The sequence below is a fragment of the Coregonus lavaretus genome, assembly GCF_964263955.1.
Source record: "Coregonus lavaretus genome assembly, contig: HAP1_SCAFFOLD_640, whole genome shotgun sequence".
NCBI lineage: Eukaryota > Metazoa > Chordata > Actinopteri > Salmoniformes > Salmonidae > Coregonus > Coregonus lavaretus.
In genome coordinates, this window is record NW_028161204.1 from 280,174 (window position 1) to 294,344 (window position 14,171).

The window sequence follows — 14,171 nt, forward strand, 5'->3', positions numbered from 1 at the left end:
TGCTGGAGCGGCACCCTGCTCTGTAGGAACAGCACCCTGCTGGAGCGGCACCCTGCTCTGTAGGAACAGCACCCTGCTGGAGCGGCACCCTGCTCTGTAGGAACAGCACCCTGCTGGAGCGGCACCCTGCTCTGTAGGAACAGCACCCTGCTGGAGCGGCACCCTGCTCTGTAGGAACAGCACACTGCTGGAGCGGCACCCTGCTCTGTAGGAACAGCACACTGCTGGAGCGGCACCCTGCTCTGTAGGAGCAGCATCGTGTGAGGAGGGAGTAAAACTGTGCCTCTGTGGAGCTGCTAGTGGTAGAGGAGGGGAGGAGAGAGGGAGGAGAAGGAGAGAGGGTTGTTGCTCTCACTCCACTTTGGTATGATTTTGGACTTCATTCATTTCTTGGGATGGCAGAAGAAATCATCTCTAACTAACGCAACAGATTACAGTGAACACGGCCATTGATTTAAATCAGTTGAATTGTCCTGGAGTTGACGTCTTCTGCCACTGTAGACCCGAGATGCCTACATTTAGAATCGCTACATGTAGAATTGACTGGCCCACAATGCAGTGCGTGCTGTATGCATCATTCCTGCCAGACATGGACAATATGGATCAAAGAAGCTCGACATCTACAAAGGGAGACAAAAAGTGTTATTAATTTCAGGTTTACCTTTTCTCACTGTTGTGGTAAAACAAAAGCTTTTCTTGGCGATTAATATTTCATTGGGCCTCCATGGCAATCAGAAAAATGTTAACATTTCCCATTTAGTCATTCAATATTTCTAAGCACTTAGTAAGGCAAAGCTCACAACTGAATAGTTTGTGGATACACTCTACACTACTATTCTATTGATGTGGGGAGGAAGAGGGATGGTTTGGTGTTTTTGGGAATGCTTTGCAATCTGTGTGACCAGTTTTCAGGGTCAACTTCAAATAAACAAAATAGCTTTAATATCAAATCTATAACATGTCCAGTCCACCAGCACAAAGTGGACTCAATCAGCCACTGAAAACATGACTGCATATGTTCCGCAGTTCAAACTATTTAACATTATGCAGCCAGATATGTTATTGAACACATTTTACTCAACAACAATGATTTGGTTTGTCAAGAGGTGTACTAGGACTGTATGTAGCCCAACTGTCAGTCAACCAAGCTTTTTATGACATCACCTGTGTAAAGCCTATATTACTGGGCCGGCTCCTCCACAAGGCTTTCTTCATCAGCAGTTCCAAGCCTGCTGTGCATCCTGCTTAGACAGCCCTGAACTAAGGACATGATGGCACTCTCATACACCCCCTAGTAAAGCAGCTCAGCTGGTCACTGTCCAGAAGAGAGAGGGGCTCTCCTCCTCACAGTTCCCCAGGGGGAGTGAGGGCCAGGCGGCCGCCCGTCCCTGTCCAGCTGCCTCCTCTGTCTGGAGGGGATGGAGGGTACATCTCTGCCCTGTTTTCTGTGACACTGAATTTTCTGCTTGAGCGTGATCGTGCCTCCTGGGAGGGCCGCTCAAGTGTGTGTGTGTGTGTGTGTGTGTATACATGTTTTATTTACAGTAACAGAGAGGGTTTGGCTTGGAGCATGTCTATCTTTCCTATCTTAACTTCATCTGCTGCGTGTCAACACAGTGCCAGTGTCCAAGTGAAATGCTGACACAGGGAATCTGTTCATATTCTTCTAACCTAGTGCCCCATAGAGGGAGCTCACTGTCCTTCTGCAGCTTGAGGACTAGTGGGAAAATAGCAGTGTGTTCTGTTGCATAAGCAATGGTGGATACTGTTAACTTGGGGATTAGCTCCCACAGATGCATGATGAGCATATAACTACGCATATAGTACTTCATAATTTACAACTAGGAGATAATTCCCGGACAACTTTAACAGTTTAAATTGAATTCCACCACGTTTGAAATACAGACATGCAATTCCATATAAACTGCAAATTATAAGTGATACCCACAATTTATCTCTATTTAATGACAGGGCTATTGACCCCAAAGTAACCCTTGGAGATACACACATTATTTAATGAAGCTGAATTCCAGTGATGACACCCAAACACAGCTGTACAACCTCACATAGTCACTGGAGAGATGACAGGGCAGAGACATAACCACTGGAGAGATGACGGGTACAAGCAAATAGAGAATATGATTTAGAATATTGAGAGAGAGAGAGAGAGATCTATTTGCTTGTTCCCTCAGTTCACCCCAGCTTAATTGAATGATTTGGAAGCACAGAGGGACAGAGAGAGAGAATAGGAAAGAAAGAAAGGGAGTGACTGTCATTGGTAATGGCCTGAGTTTCTTTGTTTTCATATCCTTGGCAGAGAACCTGACCCAAAGGCAAACTCAGGTTACTCTCTGTCGCGTGGCTGTTTTTGAAAAACAACAAAATGTCCTGGTATGTCTTAATTTAGACATACCAGGGCTCTCCAACCCTGTTCCTGGTGAACTACCGTCCTGTAGGTTTTATCTCCAGCCCTGTTCCTGGTGAACTACCGTCCTGTAGGTTTTAACTCCAACCCTGTTCCTGGTGAACTACCCTCCTGTAGGTTTTAACTCCAACCCTGTTCCTGGTGAACTACCCTCCTGTAGGTTTTCACTGCAACCCTTATCTAGCACACCTGATTCTAATAATTAGCTGCTTTATAAGCTGAACCAGGTTAGTTACAACTGGGGTTGGAGCGAAAACCTACAGGAGGGTAGCTCTCCAGGAACAGGGTTGGAGTTAAAAGCTACATGGGGGTAGCTCTCCAGGAACAGGGTTGGAGTTAAAAGCTACAGGAGGGTAGCTCTCCAGGAACATGGTTGGAGTTAAAACCTACAGGAGGGTGGCTCTCCAGGAACAGGGTTGGAGTTAAAACCTACAGGAGGGTAGCTCTCCAGGAACAGGGTTGGAGTTAAAAGCTACAGGAGGGTAGCTCTCCAGGAACAGGGTTGGAGTTAAAAGCTACAGGAGGGTAGCTCTCCAGGAACATGGTTGGAGTTAAAACCTACAGGAGGGTAGCTCTCCAGGAATAGGGTTGGAGAGCCCTGAGACATACTATATCGCTCTCCCAAGACAAATAGAACCAGGAGGGAGGTCAACAGTACAATCTGTTTCAAGCAGTTATCAACCGTTGCTCTTTGTGTAAATACTCTTATTTACCCTAGACATATCACTCCTACAGCATCACAGGGGACAACTCCTCCACTCTGGAAGATAAGATGCAATATCATCTTCCTCTACTCATCCTTTCTCCCTCTTTATCGCTTTCCTTCTCTCTATCCTACCGCCTCATCTGTTACCCCTTACACGTTGATCCTCCTCTCTCTCTCTCTCTTCTCCTTCCCCTCCTCCTCTCTTTTAGCTGATGAGGGAATCACTCCTTTCATTAATGAATCCTTTCAGGTTCTTCTTTTAATCACGTCTCCGTTAGAGCTTCTTAATTAAGACTTCACAGTCCTGTTTGAACACAGCAGATTTCAGCTCTGTGTGTGTGTGTTCCCGCCTGTGTCGAGGGCCGAACCTCCGAACAGAGGAGTTACACTTCTGTTGTCAGTTTGAAGTTGCTCACACACACATTTCCCAAACACACACACACTTCGCAAACATATACACACTTAGACAGCCCCAGAGATCCATACCAGACAGATGGTATTGGTGTGCTCAGGGGGATGGGTGGGATGTATGTTTGTTGTGATCAGACACACACAAGGCTGTCTACTCACAGCCCACTGATCAAAGCAGCACCCCAAGCCCAGCACAACACAAACAATCTTTATCAAGCACAGCTAAACTTGGGAAATTTGATGAAAAGCTGAAATGCAGAACACGAGGAAGAGCATTCCAAATACACCATATTCACAAAAGCGTGTGGACACCCCTTCAAATTAGTGGATTCGGCTATTTCAGCCACACCCGTTGCTGACAGGTGTATGAAGAGCTCAGTGACTTTCATCGTGGCACCGTCACAGGATGCCACCTTTCCAACAAGTCAGTTCATAAAATTTCTTCCCCTTATTTTGAAGTGGAAATGTCTAGGAGCAACAACGGCTCAGCCGCGAAGTGGTAGGCCACATCAGCTCACAGAACGGGACCGCCGAGTGCTGAAGCGAATAGCGTGTAAAAATCGTCTGTCCTCGGTTGCAACACTCACTACCGAGTTCCAAACTGCCTCTGGAAGCAACGTCAGCACAATAACTGTTCGTTGGGAGCTTCATGAAATGGTTTGGCCGAGCAGCCTAAGATCACCTTGCACAATGCCAAGCGTCGGCTGAAGTGGTGTAAAGCTCGCCGCCATTGGACTCTGGAGCAGTGGAAATGCGTTCCCTGGAGTGATGAATCACGCTTCACCATCTAGCAGTCTGACTGACAAATCTGGGTTTGGCGGATGCCAGGAGAATGCTACCTACCCCAATGCATAGTGCCAACAGCAAAGTTTGGTGGAAGAGGAATAATGGTCTGAGGCTGTTTTTCATGGTTCGGGCTAGGCCTCTTAGTTCCAGTGAAGGGAAATCAACGCTATAGCATACAAAGACATTCTAGACGATTCTGTGCTTCCAACTTTGTGGCAAGAGTTTGGGGAAGGCCCTTTCCTGTTTCAGCATGACAGTGCCCCCGTGCACAAAGCAAGGTCCATACAGAAATGGTTTGTCGATATCGGTGTGGAAGAACTTGACTGGCCTGCACAGAGCCCTGACCTCAACCCCATCAAACACCTTTGGGATTAATTGGAATGTCGACTGCAAGCCAGGCCTAATCGCCCAACATCAGTGCCCGATCTCACTAATGCTCTTGTGGCTGAATGGAAGCAAGTCCCCGCAGCAATGTTCCAACATCTAGTGAAAAGCCTTCCCAGAAGAGTGGAGGCTGTTATAGCAGCAAAGGGGGGGACCAACTCCATATTAATGCCCTTCATTTTGGAATGAGATGTTCGATGAGCAGGTGTCCACTTACTTTTGGTCATGTAGTGTAGTTTTAACATAGAAATAGATTCATTCTATTTCTATGAGTTTTAATAACTACAGTATGCAAATTTCTTCTGTCTGTTTCAATAGGACGTCGGCATTGTACATTTTCCTGTCATGACTTTCCCTCTGTAATAGTGTTCCATCCAGTATGGTACATGTTCCTGTCATGCCTCGTGTTTCCCCCAAAGGCAGTCAACACTATTAGTACTGGGGGGGGCAGATTCTGCTTGTACACTCAAAGGGTCCTAATGGAAAGCTATGGGACCTCTATCTGCAGGCCATAGGGGGAGGGAGGAGGGTGGAGGGGTTAGGGAGCGATGGCATCTTGGTCTGACAGGCCTGACCTATATACCCCCACTCACCCAACACTCACACATTACTGACAAGCACAAACACACACACACACACACACACACACACACACACACACACACTTTGCTAAGAACGTGTTTTCTGTAGTAGAGGGAGAGAATACAAACCCTCTCATCTGGGACTCCTCTCTTGTTTTGGGGGTTTCTTCTCCTCTCTGCTCTGTTTTGGAGGATTGGTCATGTATTCTCTGCTCTGTTTTGGAGGATTGGTCATGTATTCTCTGCTCTCTCTTATGCTCTCTTGTCCCTTCGGCACAAAACAGTGTGAACAAAAGCAAGCTTTACTTTGGCTTGAGAGAAGAATAAACACACAGGGATGTGTACAGTGTAGTTCTACTAGATGGTAGGGATGTGGGAAGTGTAGTTCTACTAGATGGTATGGATGTGTACTGTGTAGTTCTACTAGATGGTAAGGATGTTTACAGTGTAGTTCTACTACATTTACATTAAATTTTAGTCATTTAGCAGACGCTCTTATCCAGAGCGACTTACAGTTAGTGAGTACATACATTATTTTATTTTTCATACTGGCCCCTCGTGGGAATTGAACCCACAACCCTGGCGTTACAAACGCCATGCTCTACCAACTGAGCTACATCCCTGGATGGTAAGGATGTGTACGGTGTAGTTCTACTAGATGGTAAAGATGTGGGAAGTGTAGTTCTACTAGATGGCAGGGATGTGTACAGTGTAGTTATACTAGATGGTAAGGATGTGTACAGTGTAGTTCTACTAGATGGTAAGGATGTGTACAGTGTAGTTCTACTAGATGGTAAGGATGTGTACAGTGTAGTTCTACTAGATGGTAAGTATGTGTACGGTGTAGTTCTACTAGATGGTAAGGATGTGGGAAGTGTAGTTCTACTAGATGGTAAGGATGTGGGAAGAGGGGATGGATGGTGTTTGATTGATGAGACTGGAATGACCTGAGGAGGATTGAGCCTCACATCTCTCTCTCTCTTCTCCCTCTTTCTCCTTCTCTATCTTTCTCGCCTTCTCTCTCTCTTCCTCTATCTCTCTCTCCTTCTCACCCTCTCACTCTCTTTCCTCTCTCTCCTTCTCTCTCTCTCTTTCTCTCTCTCTCTCTCTCTAATTTGTCCTCTGTAATCTTCGAGTTGTGCCTCCATCTATTAGAGAAGGGTGCTCTGCTGTGGCCCACAACGGGCCCTGTATTTGCCCCTGGGCTAGCAGAGGGCAGGGAGAGGGGGAAGGAGCGACTTAGATCCTTAGAGCGGGGCATGGGGCTGAGGGGTGATGGAGTGCTGGCACAGGGAAGCAGAGCATTGCGTGCGTGTGTGTTTGTGTTCCTCTTTGGTCACTGCAGTTCAAAAGCTGAACCGTGTCCAAGGCTGGGTAATGATGCAGTCGGCCACAGCAGACTACAATAACCAACGGTCTCGGGCTGGCCAATTACTACCCCCGCAATTATATTTCCAATTCAGAGGTAACAGGGGAGAGTGGCCCAACTCAACTAATCATTTCGAGCAATTACTTTTAAAATGAATTAGAATGTCTTGGTTGGCTGTGCCTGCCTGCTCTTTTGGAGGGGAGGTTTTTGTTTGTGTTTATGTTGCTGTTTTCACTTTGTTAAACGGGTGGACATGAAAGGATGGAGCGGGAGGGTGGAGGAGATATCAGCCACGGTACAAGCCAAAAATCAAGCCCATGCATGGGTTGAGAGACTTGGTCATTAAAGGGGGTTCGTTGGGCTTGGGACCCGACCCAGGCGGCGTTTCTACTGTTGTAGAATGGGTGCTCTATTCATTCTGTAGACGCCAAAGAACTTTGCTCCTCTATTAAAAATGGGTGTCAGCTAAAATTGCTTCCGAGGGCAGAGAGTCCAAACAACTCCATGACCATGGAAGAGGACGTTGAGGTATAAGAGGGGTTTAGAAAGGTGCTTACAGGGTCACCTCAAGGACGAGAGAAAATACCATCATCAGACTGTCTCAGGCTTTTTTCCTCAAGATCTCCCTTTAATTAACAACAAGCTAACTGACTTGAAGCATCTTCTGCCACATTTAACACAACACTAATGGGTGACCATTGATTTTAATTTACCTAAAAGGGTCAGAGTGGACACCATCTTCAGAGAGAAAGAGGTTTAGATCCACTCCCAACTATAGGGATTGAGAGGTGCATTGTGGGATGAATATAGTTAATGCCATTGGCTGGAACTCCTGGAAAGTGTTAAAAGCTTTTGTCTTGGCCAGTATTGGCTTGGCCAGTATAGCACAAACCACATTATATGAAATAAAAAACTGTGGAAGAGAACAGAGGGGAAGGAATGAAACAAAGTGTGAGAAAGAGAGAGTGAGAGAAAGAAAGAAATAATTAAAAAAGAAAGAAATACTAACTTCACTGCAATGCACTCTAATATGGGGAAATTCATTCATGAAGGAAGGCCTGAGAGGTTTCTTCACACTCATCATATTTCAGGCAGAAAAACCCCATCCAATCTGAAACTCCTATACAGGTGAATATTATCCTCTACAGGTGGACGTTATCCTCTACAGGTGGACATTATCCTATACAGGTGGACATTATCCTCTACAGGTGGACATTATCCTATACAGGTGGACATTATCCTCTACAGGTGGACATTATCCTATACAGGTGGACATTATCCTATACAGGTGGACATTATCCTCTACAGGTGGACATTATCCTCTACAGGTGGACATTATCCTCTACAGGTGGACATTATCCTCTACAGGTGGACATGATCCTATACAGGTGGATATTATCCTCTACAGGTAGATATTATCCTCTACAGGTGGACATTATCCTCTACAGGTGGACATGATCCTATACAGGTGAACATTATCCTCTACAGGTGGACATGATCCTCTTCTTCACAGTCACACACGGTGCAGCTCACTATATACAGTAGCTATGTAAACATAAGGCTTCAATGGTTTCAACCAGACACTATAATGACACATTATGCTATTCAGGTACTGCACCACACATGTGTGTGTCCGTGTGTGTGTGTGTGTGCGTGTGTCTGAAGATCGTCTGTGTTGTATATTTCATGAGTCTGGGGTTTTCCTTTTTTACCTTAAAGTACTCACTCTCAGACATCCACGCACATGCTACTGTATTCACATATAGTGCTGCAGAGGACAACACTGAGTGTACAAAACATTAAGGACACCTGCTCTTTCCATGACATAGACTGACCAGGTGAATCCATGTGAAAGCTATGATCCCTTATTGATGTCACCTGTTAAATCTACTTCAATCAGTGTAGCTGAAGGGGAGGAGACAGGTTAAATAATGATTTTTAAGCCTTGAGACAACTGAGACATGGATTGTGTATGTGTGCCATTCAGAGGGTGAATGGGCAAGACAAAATATTTAAGTGCCTTTGAATGGCGTATGGTAGTACGTGCCAGGCGTACCGGTTTGAGTGTGTCAAGAACTGCAATGCTGCTGGTTTTTTCACATGCAACAGTTTCCCGTGTGTATCATGAATGGTCCACCACCCAAGGACATCCAGCCAACTTGACACAATTGTGGGAAGCATTAGAGTCAATATGGGCCAGCATCCCTGTGGAACGCTTTCAACACCTTGTAGAGTCCATGCCCCAACGAATTGAGGCTGTTCTGAGGGCAAAAGGTGTTCCTAAAATGTTGTACACTCAATGTACACACACTTGCAAAGTAATGTAAAGCAGTGACGTTCTCTTTTGATTGGACTGATCCATCCCCTGGTTTGGATCAGTCCAATCAACATTGCATGGTTGTCGTGGTGACTCATGCAACTTCAGTATTTGTGTAGTTACTTTAGAGACGGAAGAGGAAGCTAGACATCCCACTCTGTTTTTCTTTCTGGTTCATATTCAAGTCAATGAACTAAGTAGACCCGACCCAGCTGCTATTGCACTGGTTTCTATGTGAGAGCCACCCTGTTAAGCAGACCAGAACTGACCATTAAAAAAAAATGGTAAACGGCCTGAGTGAACTATCTTCATTTATCCACCATCTTTGGTTACTTAACCTAGGCTACATACCCCCCGTGAAATGTGAAATCAATGATTTGGTGTTTTCAGCTAACATACTGTATGTCACAAAAGACTGTCAATGTGTTTCACGTCTCTTTCCCGGAATTGGATGCTTAGTAGCCATCACAAATTTTTATGATTTAAAGGGGATTTCTTGGAAATTTCCATTATTCACTGTTTGCTGAAGGCTATGAGTGGTTCCACACACACACACACACACACACACACACGGTGCCTCCCGGTAGCTGTCATACCAGGCGGTGGTGATGGGAAGGTGCTAGCCTAAAGGATGTATGGTGTTACCTCTCCAGTCTCTCAGGGAGACAGTGACATCTCCCAAGCAAATGGCCTCGCCATCTAAACTTGGCTGGCATTTACAGGGATGACTGTTTGTCTGTCTCCCTAAGTCCCCCTGAGCTCTGGGTTTCAACTGCCCAGGAGGGTGGAAGGGAATGTGGAACAGGAAATGAGGTGCTTCTCTCAGACGTTTTAGGTCTGGTTTTCTCTTTCGTTGTTTTAACTTGGAGAAATGTGTGATAAACTGTAGTTCTGCCTCTGTATCCAGTCTGAAACTCAGCTAAGTTCCTTCTCACTTTGATAAGTAGAACAGTAATGAATGAGATTATACTGAAATGTGTTGATGTTAGATAATAGTAGCTATAGGCCGATGAAATATAAATATCAATAAATATATAAACAGAGACATTCAATATCCATCTCTAGCATATCCATTTTAATTTGTTTGTTTTGCTTTTAATGAAAAGCGCTATACAAGTTAAATCAATTATTATTATTATTATGATGTAAGCCTCTTTGCTTGCTAATGCCTCTCTTTCCTCATGGTAACACCTGGTATGTGTGTTCCAAACCAGATACATTCAGTACATAGTCTTCTCTCTTAAAGCAGTTGACTTTGTTGTAATCCGATTATAGACTGAAACATACTGGCACACACTCTCTCTGATGCCATCCATGCCAGTCATCCTTATGCCATACCTGTCACCTTAATATGACATTACTGTCATCTTCCTATTAAATACTTGTCACCTTCCTAACCTCAGAACTCAAGTTCCTGGAATGCTAATGAAAGGTTTCAACCTCAAAGTCTTGTGGAATTCTTCAATGGAATTTATTTTTGAATGTTTGAGGCTTATTGTTTGTCTGGAACGTTGAGCATGCTGATGATGCAACGCTGGCACAAGACTCAACCCTTCCATCAAACGTCACCACTTTAATCTCCCTCCTTTTCTTGTTTCCAAGTGATCTGTTTTGTTTTTATTTTTCCGAAAGGGATGATTCGGATTGAAGGGAACAAATTTAACTGACGAGGAAGTGGTAGTTTATCCTCCTGGCAGTTTGTTTCGTGCACAACGGTTTAATTATCATTCTGGTAATTACTAATTAGGTATTAGAGATGAACAATTGTTAACTGTTGTTTGTTGTGGGATTGTGGGAAGGGGATAGGTGGAGAGAACAGATGAGAGAGCACAATGTGGCTGGAATATTCTGATCCTAGTTTTATTTCATTATTTCATCCCAGATGACCCTACAAGTAGGAGATTGTTGACCCGTTTAAAACATATTTTTTACCTAATGAGCTATAATTGATGTTTATCTTCAACTGGTGCTTAATCATTGCCTGTTGGAGTCTCATGCCCCAGCACATCCACTGCCTGTTGGAGTCTCATGCCCCAGCACATCCACTGCACATTAGTTGTCTTTCACTCCAGAATGCAGCTGTAGCTTATAGGGAGACAGAGACACCCTCATAGATAATGACTGGAGCCACAATCCACTGTGGGGAGACACAATGTCACCACAAGTCCATTCTGGTCCACTCAAGTCCATTCAGACCATTCAAGTCCATTCTGGTCCATTCAAGTCCATTCGGACCATTTCAAGTCCATTAGGACCATTCAAGTCCATTAGGACCATTTCAAATCCATTCGGACCATTCAAGTCCATTCGGAATATTTCAAGTCCATTCTGACCATTTCAAGTCCATTAGGACCATTTCAAGTCCATTCGTACCATTCAAGTCCATTAGGACCATTTCAAGTCCATTCGGACCATTCAAGTCCATTTCTGGGTTCAGAGGTTAGAAGTTGAAGAGTGGATACAAGACATGAAATGAGGAAATACTATTTGTAAAGTAACAGAAAAAAACATTGATAGAGGGTGAGAGAGAGCAGAGGGCCAGCACAGGAAAGAAGAGAGAGAGGGAGTAGAGTGAAGAGGAGAGGAAACTGATGCAGGAGAGAGTGGAGTCGAGGATCTAACTGAGTGACAGCAGCCTGGTGCCGACTGCTATTATCTACACATGGACTTCCCCACAGCCTTGGCAGACGTGCCCCCTCCATCCCCTGGAAGAGGCTGTCCCATCACAGTGGTGTTTGGGATGGGTTGAATAGGGGTCCCCCTCGCCCTGTATGAGGCCTGTGTGTGTGAACAGAGACCATGGAGAGAGCAAAGAGTAAACAGGACTCATATCAACTCTGACATCTCCACAAAGACAACACTTCACAGCCTTTACTAATCTGGATAAGAAAGATCACCTCTTCTTCTTCTTCTTCTTCAGACACAGTTTATTCTAGCGCTAACATAAAAGTATTTTCAAGTTGGTGCATGTGAGTGATATGTGTGTGTGTGTTTGTCCTCGGCCCATAGTAGTGACATCCTACCCTCGTGGTTATTTAAGGAGCTTTGTCGCCGAGCGCCAACTCTCTTCTCAGAACCTCTGAGACTCATTTCTGCTGACCAGTTCTGGTTTCCATGGTGACACGCATGGCCAGTCTTTGGACACTCCCACACTACAGTTCTCTGGGGATGGTGGCTGCACTTCCATCGACCCCCTCTAGTACACTTTGCCGGATCAGCATGCCTAACCTGGAACAATCTGGTGCTAAAACATCTTCCTTGCGGTGTGGTGTATGTGTGTGTGTGTGTGTGTGCGTGTGTGTGTGTGTGCGCGCGAGTGCGTTTGTGTGTGTGTGTGTGTCCTGTATGAGTGTGGAAATAGGTGTGTGTGGGGAGGAGAGAGTCACCTGTCACTCTGAGTTTTCTACTGTATGCCCTCTGAGCTAACAAGTTCTGACAGTGTGTGATCGAAGCACTGACTTGTGGGTGTGGGACAATAGTACTCCAGTGGTTTCCTGGATTTCTTGTTTGTGAGTGTGTGTGTCTCTGAATGTGTCCCATACGTGTGTGTGCTGTATGTGTTTGTGAATGTGTGTACATGTCTGTTCATGTCTCTAATCGCTCTTTCTATCCCTGACAGTTGAGAAACTCCTGTATCCTGTTGTGTCTCTCTATTTGCCAGACAGACATGGCCACACACTTCCCATCATTCATTGCAGTCCCATCATGTATGACAACAGTGGTTTGAGCTTCGTTATGAGCATGGATCTGGTTAATGTGAGTCCCCCTTCATTAATTAATTAATTCATTCATTCATTCAAGAGCTCCTCTCTCTGAGATTATAACATGGTGCTTATTATGATCTGTGACCCTTTGGTTTAGTACGTCCCTAAAAAGAGGTTTGATCCCTGCCAACTACTGTATGTGGTATAACTGGGGCCCTCGGCACGAGTGGGCGGCAGGGAGCCTTGTGGTTAGAGAGTTGGTCCAGTAATAGAAAGGTTACTGGTTTGAATACCTGAGCTGACAAGGTCAAAGATCTGTCGATGTGCCCTTAAGCAAGGCACTTAACCCTAATTTCCATCCAGGGGCAGTGTACTACTATGGCTGACCCTGTAGAACAACACATTTTACTGCACCTATCCGGTGTATGTGACAATACAACATATTTTATGACTTTTGTCTTTGTTTTAAAACATTCTGTCTGAGAGGTTCACAGTTCATCTCTGTAGGAATGCAGACAACACAGACAGCTGCACTATCGGATGATTGACAGGTTTAATGGACTGTAGGTAATAGCAATCAATCCATCACATGAGGCAGATGTGTGTGTGTTCGCGTGCACGTGCGTGTGTCCGTGTGTGTAAATAAGTGTGAGTATGTGAGAATGTGTGTGCACCTGTTATGCGTGCATGCTTGTGTCAGGTGTCAAAGCCAGGTTATTAATTCTGCTCTCTCATCAACAGCCCTGCAGCGTTTGTCATTTGAAGAGAAACACCTCCTAACTTGCTCTTGGGTTTACATTTGTCTCATTCACTCGCTGGATCAGCTGTGAGCAGAGACCGCCAGGGTGAGACCTGATCCAACTCAGAACGATGACCCTCCAGTAACCATAGGTTTTGTCAAAACATCCAGGAGCCAGCCTATATCTAATAATATCACTTTCATCTATTCAACAACCACTGTGTTAATGGTGCTTTGATCTGTTCTGACATACTGTGTCTTTGTGTGTTTACTCACTGTGATAAATGCAGGAACTGTTTCCTGATGAGAGACCCTGGGCTACTTACATACAGTACAATACACTGGACTTTAACGTGCCCTCTCTGCATCTCTCTCTCTCTCTCTCTCTCTCTCTCTCTCTCTCTGTCTCTCTCTCTCCTCTTCTCTGTCTCTCTGTCTCTCTCTCTCTCTCTCTCTCTCTCTCTCTCTCTCTCTCTCTCTCTCTCTCCTCTCTCTCTCTCTCTCTGTCTCTCTCTCTCTCTCTCTCTCTCTCTCTCTCTCTCTCCTGTCTCTCTCTCTCTCTCTCTCTCTCTCTCTCTCTCTCTCTTCTCTCCCTATACCCTTCGTTTGACCAGTATCATTGCTGTACTGTAAGTGGATCCTAGACACCACACTCTCTTTCTCTCAGCCACACTTCTTCTTCACTCTCAATTAAACCTGGTGTGTTGGACAGAGGTGGTCTAGGCTCCCTTGGTGTTAATGGCCAATGG